This window comes from Lepisma saccharinum, chromosome 5 (assembly GCF_977018435.1).
Source record: "Lepisma saccharinum chromosome 5, izLepSacc3.1, whole genome shotgun sequence".
In the NCBI taxonomy this organism is placed as follows: Eukaryota; Metazoa; Arthropoda; class Insecta; order Zygentoma; family Lepismatidae; genus Lepisma; species Lepisma saccharinum.
This window is the reverse complement of record NC_139233.1, coordinates 46,362,302-46,386,292: the sequence shown is the minus strand read 5'-3', so window position 1 is coordinate 46,386,292 and position 23,991 is coordinate 46,362,302. Positions and strand designations below refer to the sequence as shown.

The window sequence follows — 23,991 nt, the reverse complement described above, 5'->3', positions numbered from 1 at the left end:
TACCATTCAGAGTTGACCGTTCTACGTTCCTCTGAAGGCACAGTTGCCACATGACCAGTTGTCCCGAAGAAACAGGCGACCATTTGTTTCGATGTGCTTCGAGCGTGAACAACTTTTGTTGGATTGGGTTCATCTTGAAACACCCATACAGTCGACTGCTGTTTACGTTCCGGCTCATATGCATATATCCATGATTCGTCACCTGTTACAATCTTATATACGTCTTTTGAAGCACCACAATTGTATTTATTGAGCATTTGTTTGCACCAATTGACGCGAGCATCTTTTTGAGTTTTTGTCAAATTGTGTGGGATCCAACGAGAACATACCTTTCTCACAGCTAAATGATCATGTAATATTTTATATATGCTGGTGGAACTAATGCCTATGGTTGCCTCAATCTCACAGTATATCACATGACGATCTTGCAGTATTAGGTTTTGCACAGCATCAATGTTTTCTTGAACAACAACTGATTTTGGACGACCTTCGCGAATCTCGTCGGTGAGCGAATGGCGGCCACGATTAAATTTGTTATACCAGCGTTTCACAGTGGCAAAGGATGGGGCTTCATCGCCAAATGTGGAAGTAAGTTGATCTATGCACTCTTGTCTTGATAATCCACGTCGAAAATCGTAAAAAATCATCGCATGAAAATGTTCACAAGTTAATTCAATTTTATTGTTGTCGTGCAATCTCCAAGGCAACATAAACAACACAAATGAAGCTACTGACAAAACATTTGAAGTACGTTATGGTCAATAATGCCAGACGATTCTGTGCAAACGTCAAATCGCGCCTAACTTCAATCAGTGTTGCCAAGGCTCAAAATATAAATAAAGACCCTCGTATACATAATGATAACAACTAGAGAATAAGTGAACCGATACCAACCCGAACGTTATGGAGGTAAGGTAAAGTTCCCTATGCATATGGCACCGTGCCAAGAAGGCATATTTAAAGGATGTGGGGGTACGCCCCACACGTTCTCTATCTTGGACATTATGGAGGTGATGTGATCAGCACCACACTCCAGCCACCTTTGCCCCCCCCTTGAAACCTGAACATCATGGGAAGTGCTGAATTCTGTGAATTTTGCTTGCGAATCCTGAACTAATGGAACAGAAACAGCAAAGGGAGTCAAGAATAGTCGAGTCTTTCTTCCTGTCTCGCCCTCCTTTGCAATAAACGGGAATTGCCAAATGACAAAAAACGCGAATTGCCAAATGAAAACAGGACCTGACAGCTATTTGCTGGATTTTTGGTGCACTAGATAGGAGGTTGTCTAGTAACACCTTCCCAGCTGTTGGTTCGTCTAAGCTAGTCATTCTCAACTTTCGTGAGACCAAAGCCTTGTAAATTTCCCTTTTCAAACTCGATGAGCCGATCCCAACAATTTTACTCGTAAATACTTTCCAATTTTTTTTAAAAACTTTATACATTAATTAATATGTATCTACCCTTGAAATTAAATCTGAATAAATAAATTATGAAATAATAAAGAGTGAGACTTGGATTATGCGTAGGTTTACTGACAAATATAAATATTTGTTAATGAGAATTCCTTCACACACAAAATTTAGAAATTTCTAGAGAACCTCTCACGGCCCAGTGGTGGAGAAACTGGTCCAAGCTCTTTTGAGGCTGAGATCTGTCAAGCTGCACATAATGCATAGTGCACCCATCACTGTCACCATCAGGATTTCTACTTGGAGACCGTACCAGCTCCACTAAAGTGCTCACGATGCTCAGTTAACACTTATATTCAGAACGGAAACTTGAATCACAAGTGTGCTATAAAGCAAATATGGGTGCACATTTTACATTATGCATTTATATTTCTTCTATTTTGTATTGCATTTCTGTCACTTTGCAGTAACTGTGATAAGCATGAATGGTGTTAAATGGAATTTTTGGAAGGAACACTGACATCCAAGTTGGGACTTAAATTTCAATCATACACTGGTAGACAATTGTTAAAAAAACAAACACATATTGACCCGTATCTTTTTCATACACAACTCCGTGTCAGTTTGTTGCCAGAAAGAGACAAGTAGAGGGCAGCAAGGAATCGTTGCACCCATTCAGAAAGGAACGTGTGCGCTTGGAGCATCGTTATCAGGAAGACTGCAGTGCTGTGGCAGGAGGTGGTACCCACTGGAGACAGTCAAACACGGTAGAGGCCGTTGGCAGTGCAATACTGGTGTGCAACAGAAGAAGCAGGTAGGAAGATGGCGAGAAGAGTACATTTAAGTGATTACGAACGGGGCAGAGTGGTTAGTCAGCTGGAGTAAGGGTGAAGTGTCACTGAAGTGGCACGTGTTATGGGGTATCGAAAAGTGTCATTTCCCGACTTCACAAAGCTATTCTTACCAGAGAAACAACTTTGCGTATGCATGGTGGAGGTCGTGGAAGGTGTACAACTGCTCGCCAGGATCGGTACATCGTACAGGTGGCAAAAAGGAATCGATCTGCCACTCCAGCCCAAATTGCTCAAGACCTTGTCGGTGCTTCAGGTGTCTGTGTGTCCACAAAAACAAATACACGACGACTGAATAGTGGTAGGTTGTATGCCCGGAAGCCAGTTAAGTGTGTGCCATTAAAACCAGCTCACCGTCATGCCAGATTAAACTGGTGTGTGCAGCATCGTAACTGGGACCAAGACAGATGGGCAAATGAGATGTTCTCCGACGAATCGCGGTACTGTGTGAAAAGTGATTCTGGACATCAAATGGTGTGGACAGAACGTGGAACACGATATCATGCACAGCACATCTGTGAACGTAACAGGTATTGGGGGGGGGGGGGTATTGGGTATTAATGAAAAATGTGAAAACACCACTGCACATCTTCACCGCAGGATCCGTTACTGGAGAACGGAATTCTACCGAGATCATGGAAGGTTATGTTCGTTTTTTTTCGGGGTGCAGTGGGCCCTGACTTTCTTTACATGGATGATAATGCGCATCCACACAGAACTGTCCAAGTGACAGAGACACTGGAAAGAAAAAACATCACCCGCATGGACTGGCCTGCATTTTCACTGGATCTCAATCCCATCGAACATGCGTGGGATGCTCTCGGAAGGCAGTTGCACAAAGAAATCCCCCACCCCGGACCAAACACGTGTGCAGTTTGCTGTGCAGTCCGCGGTGGCCATACACCATGCTGATTTCCTCTGGACTCACTCTACACATGCTAAATTGTGATTCATGTGCTTTCCTCACTTTGTTTTGCTTATGCTGGTTTTGCTTTATGACATCTTATTATTTTGGTTGATAGGGAATCCCCATCATCTTTTCTCAATAAACCTTAACTGATATCTGTACTTATATATTGTTCACTTGTTGCACCCTGATCACATAGTCAAAAGTTATTGGTCAAAACGTGTTTGTTCCTTAGCAATTCTCAACCAGTGTAGTAAGGATGTTTAGTAATGGCATGTGGAACTTTTTACACTGAACAACATACAGCACTTAGTTTGGGTGGTTCCAAGAATGCTAATACCAAAAATTCCGTTTAACAAACAGTTATAGAGTTCCAGAAGGAGATAAAAGTTGGAATGCAGCAATATCACAGAAAAGGTACAGGATTTAAATTAATAATAGTGATTATAAGACATGTTTTAATAATTTTAGTTGCAGAAGTTTAAGGAGATTCTGTATCTAATCTTGTAATTAGCATTTTCTAAACACTGCCTGAAAATTAAGACCATCCAGACACACTAATAATTAAGCTACTTTTTTTAACCAACAGAGAAAGCAGTGGATTTTAAGAGGATTTCAGTCTATCTACTCTCACATTATTAGTCCTGTGCCCAGGTCAGTGAGCAACCTGGTTTGATTCTGTTCTATTAGTCATAAAGGGTTGATATATGCCCTCACGCAAAACATCAGCTTCTTGCCTTTCAAAAAAATTTCTACACATCAGAGAAGACATGTTATTTTTATTATTTCAATAGGTTAATTAACATTTAACCCAAGGAGGGAGTTATCTTTGTCTATTACCCTAAAAACAAACTGACAAAGGGACACTTTCAATGAGTAGGTATGTATTAGCAAAAATAATTTGAATAACTAGCCCCCTCTTGCACCGATTAATGAACATTGCATTCCAATATATACATATTGCAATATGTAAAATACTTAAAAAATCTAATACACAAACTTCACATTTGCACCTGTAGATACAAGCAATCTATCGCCTGTAAGATTACCATCTTACAAAATATACACTAAAAACTCTATCTCAATTTGATGGATTTGGGAATATTTTGGATAAACAACATTCCATTAAAAATTAGTGAAAATTACACAAACTATAATACAGCATCAAACTCTAAATTATAGTTACTGCTGTAAAGATATAACGATTTTTTTAAAAATCTTTTCAATACTGGTTTACTTGTATAATGTTATTAATAGAGTTACAGACCGTATTGTGTGTACAATGTTATATCATGTAGAAACACTTCAGTACACTATTAAGTTTTGATTGTAATGGCAAAAAAGGTTTCTTCATATTTTCAACAAATAACATTTTCAGAAGAATGTGTTTATAGTGTATTTACGTATATTCATGAGATTTACCACAGCATACTAAATAATATGGAAGTGATCTTATCTGAGAGATGCAAATATAAAACTCATGTTTCTTATACAGTAGTGTTTCAATTTCTATTTCAGTTCTGGTATGTCAACAACGAGGATGATGGGGAAAGCTCATGAAATGGTGATTTGATAATCACAATGATACACCCATGCTGACTAGGGTTTGAACATGATACCTGTGGCATCGTAGCATGTTACATTACCCAATCTGCCATGGTCAATGTAACATACTACAATGTTATGTTGCTACATGCTACATACCCACGGAACATGCCAAATGATTTATTTTTCCATTGGGTGATACACGGTCAGTGCACATGGAGTCCTATTGCTGCTGCTCACAAAAGCCCACTACTATTTCTTTTCAAGTATCACCATAAATGTCCACACAATGCTGGGTCAACACTGAAAGTTTGGGGGCTCCCACCGGAAATTGAACCCTGGACAGTTCACACCAAAGGTGAGAGAACCATTTCATTGTTGCGGGAGAGTATTATTCAGTCAGTTGACCTAGGAATTCTAGGCAAGAAAAACCAAATCAGCTTCAAAGGTCAAAGGTATCAAGTTGGACTCTATAAACAAAATTAGCCCCTGAAGAAAGTAACCAACTTTTACATTATGCTATAAAAGTTGCAATTATAAAACTTACAGATTAAATTAAGTTCTATTCTTACAACAACAGATAATTCCAATGAAAACATTTTACAGGAATTCAGCAACACTTTTACACATTTATTTTGGTTCTCACAATTAGCAGCACAGTAAATTATCAGCTTTTCTTTCAGATTTTCCACTTGGACTCCATCTTTTCTCAGAATCATTTTTAAAGCAGAAATGGTTCTCTAGGCAGAGACTGGTGTGAAAAGGTCAACCATTACTCATAATGTATGCGTTCCAGAGCATGAAACTGTAATTGGCTGTTGCTATCGTAGTGCTCTGAATGATTATGAAAGAGAACTGACCCTCTCAGAGTTCAGTTTCCTGAGGCAGGCAGTTGATTCCTGCTCTTCCTCTCTACTCTTCAGATTTATTCCGTGATTACTTTCTGTTCCCGAAAGTGAAGCTGCTGGTGAAATTACTTTTGATTGAACACAGGAGCATCCAACAGGTTGTGAGGACCATCCAACAGGTTGTGACGTCCAATCGTCAAGTCATACCACATGAAGACTTGCAGATGTCATATCGATAGTTGGCCAAACGTGCCAATTTCTGTATGGATGTACTTTGCGTAATAAACAGGCAATGTTAAATTATTTTGTTTCATTTTCACAATATAAAATCAGTCTCATTACTTAATTGTCGGACTGTGTAGTATCTCACAAATGAAAGTAGTGAATGACACAACAGAACGAGGCATCAGCCTAATCCCCCCTCCCAAAAAAAAAGAAACTCTGGCACTAGATGAGGGACAGAAACAGTTCTTCTTCATGAAATAAAAAAAAACACAAAAACAGGTTTCCAATTCCATAAAAAGCAAATTTAATATTGTAGGTTTCTAAATGTGCAACTCTTAAATACGAGATTCACATGCAACTTAACTCTTTGCGGCTCAGAAGTGGGATAAATTTCCCGACCCTTCCGGCACGGAGAAGGTTTGATTTTTTTTTTTTACATTAACACTTTTAATATCTTTTATTTTGACATAAGAATACATATTTTCATAATATTTCTTAAATTCTATTGTAATTGTAATTTTAATTTGAAAAAAACTGGTGGTTATCAGCACTAACCACCACGCAAATGTAACATGTTTTTTTATGCAACATATGTGAATGAAAATTGTGAAATACACAGGTTTTCTTTACCTAAATTCAACTTCAATTTTGGTGAAAGGTTTGGAAACAGTCTTTATCCTTCTGCAAACAAAGGGGCACATTACAAACACTGCACATCCATATTGTGCGGACTGGATTGCTCTTCATGCTACACTTAGCACATCTTCTTGATGTGGATCTCTTAGGTTGATGGCTTGCACTCTGGTTCCTAATACTCGGCATGACACTAGGTTTGTGGTGCTTTATTTCTACACTTCTGTTTGGGGAGTGTGTGGAGTTGCTATTCTTTTGGAGAGCAAACCTATATATACACATCCCTCATAAATTCCTTGTTAGTGAACTTCTCACCTTCAATTTGATTGTGAATAATAAAAGCATTTGTTAGAGCTGCATAAAGAAAGTGAAAAAATAATCTCAAGTACCATTTCTTACTTTTGCGGTTAATCTGGTAATCATTCTTCAGTCGATCAAAATTATCGACAAAAGTCATATTTTTATTGTACTCCTTCACAATCTTTGGGCAGGGCACATCTCTTGCCTTCCTACTGATGGTTATTGTATCATTAGGATTGTGGAAATTACACAAAAAGTTCACTGCTCGTTTATCCTTCCATCTTATCATTGTTATGCCATCATCGGACTGTTGCCAATCATATTCTCCTCTCTTTAGTTCCTTCTCCCCTTTGAGACTAGGTAGGAACTTCCGTGCAGGATTCACTGTCCCACAAGCAAAAAATATTTTTGGCTTTTATTTTGAGTTAGCAAGAGCTCATAGCTATTGAAGTAGTTGTCTACAAATAGAACATGGTTTCTATCAATAAAATCATGACAGAGACTGAGAACAAGTCGGGAAGACAACCCTTTCTCACCTTGCTCGCTTGTTTTCCCAGTATAGATTTCGAACCTGTGGTTATATCCAGACGAGTCACAGAGCATCCATATCTTGAAACCTCTTTTGATTGGCTTATCCCTCATGAATTGTTTCATACTAGATCTTCCTTTGAATTTTACCATTGATTCATCGACGACAAGTTTCTGATAAGCTTTGTAGTTTTGCGTGAAAGAGTGTGCCAGATTGTTCAGAAATGGTCGGAATTTATGTAATCTATCAAATTGTGGATCACGACGCTCTGGTTGAAATGTATGTGAACCAACAGCCAACCAAATCTTTTTACACTCATTAGTTTTGAAATATAATAGTCATGCCAGTCTGGTTTCGATGACCAATAATCTCTGTAACTTGACATTCATTTGAGACCCATAAAAATGTTCATTCCTATAAATACTCGAATTTCATCCATGTCTGTTGGTTGGAAGGGCTTACCTTGTTGTGTAGCATATAAGTTCGTGTGAAACACAATATGATTGAGCAGCTCATCATTGAAAAAGAGTGAAAAATTTGCAAGAGGGCTCTTATCTTGCAGTTCCTTCACAACATCAATCGGTCCCACCCTACTTGAGAAATGTGGCACTGGAATTGTTTGATGAGATGTCTGATCACAGACTGGTGACCTTGTTACATGAACCAATGGCACAATTGGAGTGCTCACCGTGACCTCACTGGAACCATCCTGTTGTCTGACGCTCATTGATGCACTAACACAACCTGTGGCACTTTGTGTTGATGTCGAAGGTCCTTCGTTATTAGGAATATTACACCCAAAAAATTCATCTTCAGAGGACGTTTCTGCAATGCACATTCCTTCTGCACTCATTTCTGGGTGAAAAGTGGGATCTGCATCTGAATCATCACTACTGAAGTCCAAATCGGAGCCTGAGGGTATGTCCTCAGCATTAAAAAAGTCTCGAATATCCTGATCAGTCAGCTTCTCCATGATTCTAGGAAATATGTAAACTTTACATAGAGTTCCGAAAGCAACCAAATATGCATGGTGGTCAGCAACACTAACCACCTACATATGAAGAGTTCCTTTGTGAACGACCGCACAAAAACCTCCACTTCTTGGCACAGACGTACCCACGGTAATGGGGAAATATAAAAGCACAATGGATTTGGCAGAAAATGAAAAAGAACTACCATTACAACAATTAGTCATTAACAATCACTGTTTACAACAACATTAAACAAAATCGGCACCATAAAGGAGACTGGAGTAAACATAGGAAACAACAATCCCCAAAATCTCACTTCAGACAAAAGGCGATACACCATAAACCGAAACATTCGAGTTAAAATACCGCACAAAACGAAAATTTGCATTTCAAGTGGTGGTCAGTGACACTAACACTAAGTAAAGGACAATCTTGAGGTGGTTACCATTGGCAACCACTGCGCTGCAGAGTTAATTAGATAAAAAGTGTAAACTGGGACTACCCCTAAATATTGTTTGTTTGAAGTAAAACTTAAAGTGTTTTTTAGTCACATGTCAACATAGAAGCAGACTCCATGGGGCTGTTAATGTTAACGATGTGGGGGCAGAGGCCTCCAAATAATTTTGGTTAAGAGGATCTAATGTATTATTTTGCTTCTCTTGTAAGGTTTCCTCTGAATTGTGCCACATGAACTTAACTTTAAATACGCATTTGAAATGTTCTAGACCAGTTGTTTCCAACTTCAATAGGTCCGAGGGCCAAAATTATATCCAGCAGTTGATTGGCGGGCCGTTTTTTTTTTGGGGGGGGGGAATTAAAAATTACAAAAATTGTAAGTACTGAACTGAAAATGTAGTACTTTCGCATGACCTAAATTTCTAAAATGATGCAATAAAAACAATGGAATCACAAATCAAAATTGTATAATTACAATTTATTTCACAAAAACCCCAATACTTATGGATGAATTGAAAGAAATGAAAAACACACCATACAAATAAGAATACTTCATAGTAAGTGTTCAATGTGAAAATTGTGGTCGATGTGCTTCTTTTATTAAAGTTGGAATGTCCACTTCAATTTCTGTATTTGAAAGTCTCAGAAGGTGAAGCAGTGAAGAATCTGCCAGTCGGCTTCTGGAGCGGTTGTTGATGAACTTCATTGAAGAAAAAACACTTCCACGCGTGTATGTGCTGCCGAACATCGATGTCATTTTTTGTCCAAAACTACGAAGGTTTGCAAAGCATTCCTTTGAAGGGTATTTGAAAATCTCTGGCCCCTTTTCTTGCCTAGTTTGAAGGCACACATCGTCTTGCAAATCACACAATTGAAGTTGGAAATCTCTTCGTACTTCGTGAGTAGTAAAACAGATCTCTATAGCGCCGCTCTGCAGTTTGTTTCTAACCACAAAGAGTGAATGAAACATTCGCGGAAGCTGTGGAGTTCATTCCGCATAGCGAAGGGGTGAAATGCATGGTGTGACGAGAAAGTTATGTCTCTTTAGAATCTTCTGATGATCATTATTGACTGCCAAATCAATTCTACCTGTGATAGTGTCTTTCTTCACAGAGCTTCCGTTTCTTCGGTATAGAACGTATTTTAATAAAAATAAATAAAATTAACGTTTTTGCAAACTGGCATCGCGGGCCGCAAAAAAGGCAATGGGGGCCGCCAGTTGGAAACCCCTGTTCTAGACCATCAACTTTGGGGGGCTGAGACCGCTAAACCATCAACTTTGGGGGGCTATGACCAGAGACAGCAAAATACATTCAATTCAATTCAATTTTCCTTTATTAAAGGGCGAGGTTCAGCCTGCGGCTGTTCTACCACCTAACATGACTTATTACTAGAGCCCGGAAGTTCAGGCATTTATTTTCGTTAAAATAGGCAGGCAAAAAGGCATTTATAATGTGGAAAATAGGCACTAAAAATGGGAAAAAAGGCAAAATAAACTCAAAAAGGCACATTTGAAAGTCACTTACTTTTATCTATAATTTCTGGCAAAATGTTAATGAAGCATACATAAAACAAGTAAATGTAGCTGGACTCATTTCGATAACAGCATTTTCACCTTTTAGAATATCACAAATTGTTTTCAATTGTTTCAAGTCATCATTTGCACTCACTACCCATTTGCACTCTCACACAACAGCTGACCCCTTTTCTCCTGACACTTCCATCATCTGCTGCATAGATTCCTCGAAGATTTTCATGGATGCTACAAGAGTCTCACCTCTTTCTTTCTAGCTTTGTAATTGTCTCTGGCAATGTACCATAATGTGCAAAAATAAACGACAGTTCATTCTTCAGTTCTGAATAGCACAGGAGTTTTTTCACTTCACGAATTGAAGCCCCTTCATTTTCTGGAAGAGCATCGATCACCTCACTGATTTTTTCAAGGTGGTTAGCATAATATATAGCTGCTGATATCCAGGTTCCCCATCTCGTCAAGACTGGTTGCGGAGGTAAACTAAGCTCAGGTGCAACTTCCTGAAATGTTCGGGTTCGAGAGGGAGATTTCAGAAATATCTTATTTGTGTTCGAAATCAACATGTCCACTTCTGGGTGCAACACACTAACTTTTTCGGCGATTCTGTGCATTGCGTGGGCTACACATGTGATATGAAGCATGTTCGGGAAGAGAATTTTCAATGCTATGGCAGCCTTCTTTATATAGGGAGCTGCATCGCTGATAAAAAGTAACACGTCATCATGATGTTATTATTATTATGTATTATTATTTCCATAGGGTTACAATTAAGCCATACATTTCATTTTGAACAAAATTAATACAAATAATGACTTGATGCCCTATATAGTAAAAAAAAATATGCAAAAGCTACATCTAAGGAAAATGTGATGAATTTACATTAGTATATATAGTGTTCTATAGTAGCAATGTAATAAAGAAAGTTTGAGAGTTATACACATTTAGAAGAAAAGAAAGTGTAAAGGTGTGTGGGTTTGGATATGAGTGTGTATGGAATTGCTGTTCGAAGTACAGGGATGAAAATTTTAAAATATATGTGTGTGGGTGGGGATGGTGAAGAGGGGGGGGGGGGGTAAGCACTGAAAATAATATTACTGGAGTTAGAATTTATAGACATGTGAACGTAGAAGACGACAGAACTGCGCTTTGCTGGTACTGAGTTTGATCTTCGTCGGGAGTGAATTCCAGGTTACCGCTGCTAAGTACGAGAAAGACTTTTGACCAAATCTGCTTTTGTTGGGTTTGGGGATTACAAGGTCTCTATGTAAGGACGATCTGGTGTTTCGGGTGCTGAACTCTGAGTGGAGCTTAATCCTATGATGCAATGGAGATGATTTGTTATGTATGCTATGGAATACCTTATTCAAGTAGATGTAATGTATTCTCGAAGTGACTGTAGGTATATTGTAAATCTTGCGCAATTGTTGGGAATTATATTCTTGGGGGTTCATGTGTATGATTCTTAAGCAATTGTTTTGGATAGTTTCAAGTTTCTTCAGATGAGTTATATTACCGCCAAAAATAAGACTAGCACCATACTCGAATACGGGACGAATAAATGAAAGGTAGAAATGTCTACTCAGATTTCTATTAAGATATTTACGAATTTTTCGAAATATGTAAATATGGTGATAGATTCTACGAATATAGTTATTTATTTGATAATTAAAATTTAGCTGAGGGTCGATAATGATTCCGAGATATTTTAAATGATTGCTCAAAGGTACTCTGGCGTCATTAAGGGTAATATCTATCGTGTTAGCCGGGATTCCCTTACCGGTGTGAAGCACCATGGCCTTCGTCTTTGCAATGTTAAGTTTCAGGTTGTTCATGTTGTACCACGTTAATACTTTGGGGAATGAGTTTTCCATTTTCTCCTTTACATCCTGGTACGTATCTCCAACATGGACGAGAAAGCAGTCATCTGCGTACAGAGTAATCGATAAATCTGAATTTATTAGTGTGATATCGTCAATAAATAGGTTGAATAATTTTGGGCCAAGTATAGAGCCTTGTGGAATGCCTGCAGACACTGACTGCTCGGTGGAAAGTGAACATCCTACTTTCGTTGATATTTTTCTATTTGCGAGAAAACTTTCCATCCAGAGAATTGTTCTGCTATTGAAACCAAATCTGTTCTTTAATTTTTCTATTAGCAAATTGTGATCAACGGTATCGAAGGCTTTGCATACGTCAAGGGAAATTAATCCAACTAGGGAATTGCTTTTTTTGTCCAGTGTCTCGCTCCATTCATTAATTAAACTAAGTAATAATAATTCCAAGGATACATCCTTCCTGAATCCATACTGTCGATCAGACATCAGATTGTTGGCTTCCAGGAAAGTTGTGAGTTGCTTCTCTATCGTTGGAAATTGGCCACGTTTGAAGGACAAGTTTATTATGTTGGCGAGGGGCTCCGCTATAAGTGGGGCCAAAACCACCAGAACGCTGTTGGGAATGCCGTCCGAACCTCCTGCCTTTTTTACGTTTAATTTATTAAGAATTGCCAAAACTTCATCGACCTTAACAGATTTTAATGTGAACTCTTCAATTTGTTGGACAACAGCTGAATTGGGGTCTTTTCTTAGAATATTAATGTTCGAATTGCGAGGATTAATGTGCGCTGATGCTTTGCATATATTAGAAAAATGAATATTTAAGTAATGAGCTATGTCGGACGGGCTCGTTAGGAGGACATTGTCGACTAGTAAATGATTAATTGTAGCTTTTGATTCTCTACCCGTGATCTCATTGATAACCTTCCATTTGCAGTTGTTATTGCTAGTGGTCTGGTTCACCATATCTCTGTAGTAATTTAGTTTTGCCTGCCTAGTAATTGTTGTGCAATGATTTCTAAAATATTTGTATTGCTCCCACGTATAGTCACAAGAAGGATCCACCGCTTTCTTGAACAAGCGGTTCTTCTCTGAAATTAATTTAATAATTTGAGGGGTGATCCAGGGCTTCCTGCTTTCTCTCACCCTGAGAGTTTTCAAGGGAGCAAATTCGCCGAGTGCAGTCGAAATGAGTGACTGCAGATGACTGACCTTGTCGTCCACGGTTAAGTCGGGAGATGTACTTGCGTAGAACGGAAGAGAGGACGCGAAGGTGAAAAAATTAGGTTTGTATATTTTATGAATTTTACGGGTAGTAATTAACTTCCTTGGCGTGCGCGTTATATTAATTTTGAGTGTGGTGTAAACGAGAAAATGGTCACTCATGTCCTCATAGACAGTTCGTGTGACTGTGTGCAAGTGAGGGTTCGAGGAATAAATCGATTAACGATTCGGATGTCCACGTAATTCTTGTAGGCAGAGTAACGAGTTGTTTGTGTCCTAGGACTGATAACGTTTCCATTAATGTATCTGAGTCTTTGTCATCTTTCAGCAAATTTACATTCATATCTCCAAGGAATATTGATAGATGGCTCGGTGGTAAGCTACTGATCATCCTTTGCAAGATTGTGGATGCTTTTACAACCGATCCGCTAGGAGGTCTATATCCGCAACCTATGATAACATTTTTATTTGTTTTTGGGCACGAGACTCGCACCCATAGTCCTTCCAGGTCACTTTCATTGACCGAAATTACGTTAGAGGCAAGAAAGTTGTTCCTAACGAAAATAGCGGTACCGCCTCCCCGGGTGTCTCGGTCGTTTCTAAAGAGATGGAAATTTGGAATGCTGTATAGAGGGTCAGGAATAGATGATTGCAGCCATGTTTCGCTCAATGCGATAACATCGAATTTTGTTATTTCGGATGCGGAGAATTCCGTGAATTTGTTGTCGAGGGACTGAACGTTCAGGTGGCAGACGTGAATGTGGCCTTCCCCCTCCGTGAGCTGGACGTCCGGCAGGGTAGGATACAACCTCAAAAGCACTTGCTTTAAACCTGTCGGCCCCTTGAAATGTGGGTCAGCGGTCGGGGAGGGGGTGTCTTCGAGGCTAGGTACTTGGGGTGGAAGATCAGCCATTTCTTGCGGACGCAAATGACACCATCTGGCCAGAGCAGAAGTAGGGAATTTGAGAATAACTGAGCTATTGAAGAACCATTGACACTCTCTCTAGTTGTTCTGACGTGAGAAGAAATGACGAGGATTCTCCGCATGTTGGTTCCATAGTTCATATGATGACGTTGGCTATTCAGCGTCCGATAGCGTCAGTACTTTCATCTGTTTAAATCCAAACCTTCTTTCCACCAACTTCAGCACGAATTCTTTGCAGAGCTTCTTCGTAGCAGATGCTTAAATATGTTTTCCGCAGCGTAGATTCCGACGGCACCGTTTCTTTAGTGTATTTCTCCAGGAATTTCCTCAGTGACTTGTTTTCCACTTTCCAGAAAGGTATCCCTGCTTCCATGAAAGCTTTGCACAGTTCAAGAGAAAACTGAGATTGGCTGTTGGATGAAGTGCCCACTGTTGAAATTAGGGATATCTTCTTCTGTCCAACCTTTTTGGCAACTGCAGATTTATGTTTTGCTGTTGACACATGCTGAGATATAAAGTATTTTTTCTCATGGTTGAATGTTTTTTCACATATCTTGCAGAGAAGAATAGTACCATCTGTCAAAAATGTGCTTTCACCAAATTCATGCACGTAAACCATGTAACTTACCACTTAATAGCACACTAAATTTCGGCATGATGACAACTACACGATCCTTCCTTCCGAAGTGCAGAACTAAACTAAAGATAGAGAACTTGATTTTGGAATCCATGCAAAGGCCCTTGGGCATTAGTGCTCTTTCTTGTCAATAACCTCCTGACACGGACGCTAGACGTGATGACGTAATTGTGCAGGTGTTCTGCAACAGGTTTTCAGCAGTCAATCATTCACAAGGACATGTTAACGAAAGGGCAATATCTTAACTCAGCATGAAATACTATTTTTTTTTTAAACACACTTTTCTCCTTCAGCAATGTTGAAACATACGTGAGTTCAATATTACTTAAATAAGGCGAAAATTATTCACATAATAAACGGAAGAAAAATAAATGCCAACAACGTTTTTTGGGAGAAAAATAATTTATTTACACATTTTTTTTAAAAAATGTTCAAATTTCATTGAAAAAGGCAAAAAAAGGCATTATAATTAAAAATAGGCAGTGGGGTCCCAAATAGGCAAAATAGGAAAAATGAAAAGGCTTCTAAAACATTCGAAACAACATAAAAAACGTATATCCGGAAAAATTTTATCAATATATGCAGTAGATAAAAAGAGGCATTTTGCCAAACTTCCGTGCTCTACTTATTACTATATACTAAGTATATAATTATTATTTACTATTATACATATATTAATCAGAGACATAATGAATTTAGCCAACAACTTGTTAAAGACTGTTTGGGAATCCCCTAAAAGAATGCAAATATTTAGGAATATTATTGATGTGAATGAGAAGGCTGGCCATACTGGACTGCGACCACTTTGCCCTCGTCGGTGGACGTTGAGAGCCTCCAGTATGCAACAGATCTTAAGGAACTATGAAAACCTTCTCAATTTTCTTGAGAAATTTTCTGAAGAAGATTCTACTGACGCAGCATCAAAATGTGCTGGATACCTGGAGACAATGCTTCACTTCAGGACATTTTTCTTTCTTTCCCTCTACTGCCATGTGATGGGTCCAACAGAAGAGGTAAACTGTAAGATTCAGTTTCCACGCATTGGTGCTACAGAAATGGAATCAAAACTAAAATACTTGACTGACACCTTTCAAGAAAAGCGAATGGGTTTTGAACAGTTCTGGCAGAAATGCACAGAGAGCAAACCCAGCCTTGTTGATGAGCCAGAATTGCCCCAGCAACGTCACGTCCCTGAGAGACTTGAAAATCCTGATGCTGCCAAAACTCACAAGTTCTACACTCTAAACTAAAACAGCATTATAAATCAACAAACACTGATGTCTGTGACACAGCAAAATCATGTGTTAAACAAGGACTACAAAAAGTAACAGCCGTAGAGAAAAAAAATGCATCTTAGCTGTGAATAGTTGCACAACACACTTTCAGCAAACGTGAGAATTCTTTCGCCAAGATTTGGATGCTGATAGGCTCTCCTTACACATGTCCATGCTTGGTGATATCACAAAACAGAATAAAGTGGTTCTTATGCGTGACATAAGGAAGTTTCTATTGGAAGACAGCACCCTCCAGGACCTTCTGCCTGAAGTTTCCAAATTCATGATGGACCTCTGCACTGTGCCAGTGACGACAGCCACAGACGAAAGGCCATTCAGTGCTATTCGCCGACTAAAGAGATTTTGAGATCGACAATGGGACAGAAGAGACTAAGAAGCTTAGCGGTAGTCCACATACATCAAACTGTGCTTGATAATTTGGTCCTGAGACCGCTCGTTAATGAGTTCATAAAAAAATAACCCAGTGCACAGAGCAACTTTTGCTTTATTTTTAAATCATGTTCATATGTTTTTGTTGTGTATGTCACTTTATATCTTAGTGTACATGCTATTTCTTTTTATTATTAAAAAAAATTTAAAAAGTAAAACATTGTAGCAAGAACAAAAAAGTAAATCTATTTTCCTGCGATTTGTGTTAGCATTTATGTAAATAATTAAATAAAAAATATAAATATTGTAAATATTCGTTATTTTATGGGTACGTCAACACTAAGGTTATTTTCAACCCGTCACATGTCTGTTGCGGACATTAAAACACACCCATGCCCTCGCCGGGACTCGAACCCGAGACCTCTGGATCAACATGCTCGGCTGCCGAGGCCGGCATAAAACTGTTAGGTTGGCCTCGTAATGTAAATACATACTTTTCAATAAAAATGTTACTTCTAAAAAAACACAAAAGACATAAAGAGACTTTGAGTTTCTATGCAAAGCAACTCTGTCACGCAATGGGAGGGGCATGCACTTGATTGAGACTTGCAAGCCAACCCAGTAGTTCGGGTACCTGACAGGAGCCATGTGGGCAGGTGGTAAGGCAATATGCTGAAGGGTGCTTGTTGCACAGGTTGCATAACATTTTAGGTGCTATTTGGTTTTTTCCAGGTCTAGTACATGTCTCTGTATGTATGCAGGGTAGCCACTATAGGTTTTTCTTGTATGTACGCATTGCTTGCATTGTAGAATTATTTTCGTGTAGTTTACGGTTATTACAAGCATAAGAAAACAGTTTTTCGTTGTAACGTTTCAGGAGAACACGCTCCCTTCATCAGACATTTATTTACATTTTGACTAAAGATACAGTTATAACCAGGGGGTGCTCGTTGCTATGTAAAGTACGTATGCATTACATCATCTGGGAGGATCGGGTTTGACGCTGCTCCTAGCTATGTGCAGTAAGTTTGGTGCGGGGTACATTTAGCTACTAACACGTCGCAAAAATCGGAAAAAGCAGGTTATTGATATTGTCGCATTCGATATATTCTTATTGTATTATTTCTCTTCAAATGAGATTGTTTTGTTCATTCCACCTATAATCATGCCTAATTGTGCAGTAACAAGCTGTGAGAATTATAACCAAAAAACTAAAGGAAGTGATATAAAATATCATAGATTTCCAGCTGATAATCGCGTAAGTAAACAGTGGATTCGTGCTTGTGATCGAGAACATAATATTAATATTAAAAATGCGAGAGTGTGCAGTGCCCATTTTTGTAAAGAAGACTATGTGCGAGATCTAAGAGCAGAACTTCTGTGTTTGCCAACAAAGAAAGTACTGAAGCCAACTGCAGTGCCATCACTAAAATTACACCATATTACTTCAGTGCAAAATAATAGAGAATGTGGTGTTGCAAATTCTCCTGAACCTTCCTCTTCAAAACATGAATCATTTTTAGGATGTGCTGATAAAGACTGTGGAGATGTATGCTACGAGAGGTGTGAAATAAGGAAACGTTCCTTAAATAAGCTAAATACTATGTCGCCGAAAAAAAGAAAAATAGACGTAGGTACAGAAACTGCTAGCAAGGTTTCATTGTTGGAAAACACTATTCATCGCTTACAGAAGAACAACACACGTTTACATAAAGAAATTAATAAGTTAAAGATTAAGATCAAGCTTTTGCAACTTGCTTTAACCAAAAAACTAAACAAGTTCAAAATCTTCAACATAACCTAACCGACAATTTAACAAGAAAACTCACAAATATCTTGGGGAAAGTGTTCAGTGAAACTCAAATACAATACTTAGTACACGGTAAAACGAAATCCCTATGGACTAAAGATGATATAAGCAAAGCGTTGACTCTTCGAGTCGTTTCAAAAAAATGTTACATTTATTTGAGAAATACTGTAAATCACATTACACTAATAATTTGATTAAAAGTTTGTTTTATTTAATTTCGTATTAATTATGTTCGGGTCTCTGAGATCCATATTTTCAGAAATTTTACGTATAGGAGGATGAGGAAGTAGAGTGTAAGATTGGCATTTCGTGCTACAAAATTTGTGTTGTAAATAAAACCCCAAACCTTGAAAACGCAAGTCCAGTTTGTAATTTCCATAAAATGTTAATTTTCAATATCAAAGTGAGGTTGTACAAGTTACCGTGCTGATAAGTTACAGTTGTGTGAAATCGTTTTGCGTATTAAAAGCTACAATACGTGTACGTGCAAGCGAAGAGCGAAAGTGTACAAATACGAATGTAACACCCTTAACTAGCCGAACCTACTCGAAACTGGATGCTAAGAACACCAAACCTAATTCATCTAACCTACTAATTCAAGCGTACAGGAAGGGATTTACGAACACACAGAAAATTTAGCTCCTTGATAATATTAAGCAAAGCCAAAGCGAGATGCAAAGGACAACACGGTAAGCTCACGTATAGTCAGGAGAATGTTGCCACTATTACTGCATTTTTTTGTTTTCAATTCCATAAATGTATTCCTTTGCGGTGGACAAGCCAGGTAATGGTAAAAATCAAACAGTAATAATGCCTTTGAGGATAGGGCGTAAGATGTAGAAATTTCATGAAGTCCCTAACATGACAACAGCAATCTACTTCTGACATACATACAGTCATATAGTACACACGTACCGAAATCTTGTCATGCGATTAATGAAGAGATTATCACCCTGCAATCTAAACTTGGGCCAAATTAAGAATTCAAAGGACATAATTAATTCTTCAGAGAATAGTTTTTCTATTAACTCTGTCCATTTAATTGATAATCATTAATTAGATTTAACTTGATGTTCACTGACATTAGGTTAATAATGTTGATAATTATATTTCTCCCTTGTACATGTGACATTTACAACAGGTTAAGACAATATATCTGAAGCATAAATGAAAATATAGCAAATAAGTTACAAGAAATCACAATGAAGTACTGTACAAGGGTATGAATCGTTAAATAGTAAAATTTCATTTTTGGACTTTGTCTTTGATTTTCCTATTACATTTCCAAATACATTTTAATCGTCTATAACCAGGAAAAACTATTCTATATGCCGAGCTCGTGGCACAAGTATATAGTTCGTCAACTACACCACAAAGAGCTTACTGTTTTAAAGAAAAATTTCCACGAAAGGAGAGTATGACATCCATTGTTTACACTGAGTAAAAAGGTACAAAATCATTCACATTATATTTGTGAAATATTAAATTGAACGAAGTAGTAAAACTTCATTAACGGGCACTATATTTATTTCATATTTGGTCTAGGAATTAATTCGTACGGTTGTTACGCACACATTGAAGCTGTAGTTCAAACACAAAATACATAAATACCTTAAGAAAAATATTGTCCATCGCGAGCCATCTGTCAGGCAAGTTACGGATTCCGTGGCGAAAGAAGTCCTCATCCTTTGAAGCGATCCAGTCAGAGACCCATTTTTCTATATCTTCTGAAGAAGTGAACCGCTGTCTAATCAAATCGTTATTCATGCAATCGAACAACTAGTAGTCCGAAGGAGCAACATCTGGTGAATACGGTGGGTGGGGTAAAACTTCCCATCCGACATTTTCTAAATAGGTTTTGACCGGTTTTGCGAAATGTGGGCGAGCGTTATCATGTTGAAAAATAAGTTTATCATGTCTGTTCTCCCATTCTGGTCGTTTCCTGGCCAGAGCTTGCTTCAAACACATTAATTGTCGTCGATAACGTTCTCCATTAATAGTTTCACCCGGTTGCAGCAGCTCATAGTACACCACACCTTTCATATCCCACCATATGCACAGCATAACCTTTGCACAGTGAATATCTCGTTTCGGTTGTGATGGACCTGGTTCACCTGGCTTCACCCAGGCCCTTTTTCGTTTCGGGTTCTCGTAATGGATCCACTTCTCATCGCCAGTAACAATGCGATGCAAAAACCCCTTTCTTTTCTGTCTTTGAAGCAGCAATTCGCAAATGGTTTTTCGTCTTTCAACGTCTCTGTCTTTCAATTCATGTGGAACCCAATGTGACATCTTTTGAATCATTCCCATGGCTTTGAGGTGTTTGGAAACTGTTGTTTGATCAACGTCTAATGCTTCTGCAAGTTCTTCCTGCGTATGACACGAATCCTGATCAAGCAATGCTCTCAATTCTTCGTCTTCAAATTTTTTTGGCTGTCCAGGTCGCTCTTGGTCTTCCAGGCCGAAATCACCACTTCTAAACCGTGCAAACCACTTCTGACACGTTCACTCAGCTAGCGCATGGTCACCATACACTTCCACCAAAATACGATGACTTTCGGTAGCACTTTTCTGCATGTTAAAGTAATTTAGCAGAACACCCCGCAAAAACACTTTATCTGGCACGAACTGCGCCATGTTCAGTTGACTCCAAAATGCTGTTGTTGACGCGTCAATCAACTGCCCTATACTTCGAACGAGGCATGCTGACAGGAGTTTTCAACGCATGTGTGGATACACGGAACTGTGGGACGATACGCTCGTTACGCCATCTCTTGTCCAGGTGCACAAATTAATTCCTAGACCAAAATACAATGCTCAATATCGTGTACATAATGTTATAAAACAGGAATATACATTTTATTCAAGAACTGTAATTTCCTTTACTGTCGTTAGAAGGCAATTACGTGACATTTTACTATCTTGTCTTCGCGATTAGCCCAAAGTGGCAGAAAAGCGGAGTGAAACAAATAAACAAAATAAATCTATGAAACGATCATTTCCTTTTTAACTCTTTCATTCATGCAATTCTTCTTTAGCATGTTAAAATTATAGTATACTATGATTGTAGAATGAAAACATGGTAAATGAGAACATGCGCAACTATCTTTGTAACACATCGATCAGAAAGTTTGAAAAGTATGGATTTTCACAATACGTTTGCGAGTTTTGAATTATGTTACTACTAGTACCTCCCCGATGGCGCAATGGTTGCGTCGTTGCCTTGTAATCAAGGAATCCCGGGTTCCATACTCGGTGGAGGGACATAGTAGTTTGGATCCCACTTTAAACTGTAGATCCAGTACCGATTAGCCTTTCTGTGCATAAAGTGGACTTGTTGAAACACCAACTCAATCAATCAGTCATGTTACTAATCATTAAAGGAATGCCTCAATACCATCCCGAAGTTTCGATAATTAATAATTCCCCCTCCTTAAAGTAATAAAACACTTCCCCTCTCTGAACCTCGCATAGAAATTATAGCAGCCGTTTGCTTCGGCCAAGCCCCGAACGAACATAACCGAAGGGGCGCCGAGCATAACCGATCCTCCCATAATACGTCACGTGCTCGTGCATGATCGGCAATTTTCGGATGGCGCTACCTTATATATTAAGTTACCTTGGTTATAACAATGGTTAGCAATTTTTTTAAACAAAAAGAATCTGTGATATAACGGATGTTGTGAATGTTACATTGTTGTAATATAGCAACCTAACTGTGAAAAGAAGAAGTCTGTTTTATTTTTATTTCAGATAAAAAAAATTTGATCACATTATTTAAAAAGTGATGGGAAACAGAGTTGAATGTCTGGGAAGCTTCGTTCATTGCAGAAGAACACTGGAATAAATGAAATAATGAAAATGGTAACATAGATCCAGTATGGAGTTTTCTTTTTCACAAATGGAGTTAGCCACCATCTTTAAAATTTAATGTAACAGAAAACATCAAGAAACTTTGTGAAAACAATGATGACTTTGAATTACCTGATGATATTTGGGATTCATATTTTTAAATTAGAAATAATGTGATCAAAATTATTTTTTTCTGGAATAAAAATAAAACAGACTGCTTCTTCTCACAGTTCGGTTGTTATATTACAACAATGTAACATTGACAACATCCATTATATAATGGATTCTTTATGATTAAAAAAAATTGCTAACCATTGTTATAACTGTATCTTTAGTCAAAATAAAAATAAATGTCTGATGAAGGGAGTGTGTGTTCTCCTGAAACGTTACAACGAAAAACTGTTTACTTATGCTTGCAATAACCGTAAACTACAAGAAAATAAGCCACTATAGGACCATGATAAAATTCAAGTATAATTCCCGGTTTTCAAGGTGAACTTCCCAAAAATTTAAGGGTACAAGCAGATGTTTTCTCTATTTCTACCTGTTAATTGTATAAGAATTTCAAAATAAAATTACTTAATTAACTTCAAGATATCTTATCCTGCAATAATCTTCCCTTTGTCAGATAGATTGTTCTGCAAAGGACACTAACAAAGTAAACAGATTGAATGAATTGTGTTATATTTTCCACACAGCCTTCTTTTCCTTCTTCTATCAAAATATGAGCTAAACTAAAAAACTTGCCTCGAGGCATTTAGAAATATGTATAAATTCAATGAGACATTGATTAATGAAAGTTGCAATTTTTCACGTCTAGAGAAAAACTCACGCATAATTCCTGGAGCCAATAATTCATGCATAATTCCTGGAATTCAAGGAATTCCCGTTGAGTAGCCATCCTGGTATGTGTGTCTATGGGTTGTGCAGAGCGTGAAGTGGACATGGTTCCATAGTGGCTATGGAAACCATTTTCGACTCATACGTTTAAATTTGAATTGTGGCAACAGGGAAATGGCTTCAAATGGTACTGCAAACCTCCAACCTATGGAAAGTTTGAAGGTTGCATGGAAATCAAAAGCATCATAGCATATAGACGTAACAAATTCTTGATGTTCTTCATTTTTCTGGATCTGCTATCCCAACAGAAAAATGACATCAGGAACATGCCTACTAGACACATTAGCCCTTTCTAGTTTGCTGCACTTTTTAACTCTCTCTGCACTTATGCTTCTAGTTGGTTCAATGGTGTTGGGTCAGTATATTGTGTGGGTATGGTTACGTGGTGCATGCTAACTAATCAATTTAACGTTTAAATCAGCAGACAGAATTTGTTGAATCTTCTAAACTTGAACACCACTATTGGTTGAATGTCATTTCCTTGCACCAGCCTGACACCGGGATATTCCTGCACTACACCTAGAATCAAAAAGTAGAGCACAGTAGATGGGGCTAATACCAACTTGCTTTTATCATAGGTAGATTATCTAAAGAATTGATGATCAAGTGGAATACACCTGCACTACACCAGGGTGCACCCCCCCCCCCTCAGACCTTGGATGTAGTCCCCCCAAATTCATTCATCATAATCCCCCCAAATTATTTTGATAAATATGTAGTAACTTATTTTAATTTGGATGAAATAAATGTTAAATAGCCCACAACTTAATGATAAGATAGGAAAATTTAACTGTGTACACCATTGGCGAATGCAAGGTTCTTTTGGGGGGGGGGGGCTGGAATTGTAAATGTATATATTACACAGCTATGTTCTGGGAGGAGACAGGATACTTTTTTTAAAAGTTGGTCAAAGCCAAAAATGGTAATCGGGGGTTG

General features: G+C 38.2%; 1 protein-coding gene across 2 annotated transcripts in view; it reads right to left on the bottom strand.

The window, feature by feature from the left end:
- LOC145987795 (calmodulin-lysine N-methyltransferase) overlaps positions 1–23,991 on the bottom strand; it is an 80,337-nt gene that overhangs the window by 34,115 nt on the left and 22,231 nt on the right. The window lies entirely within an intron of this gene.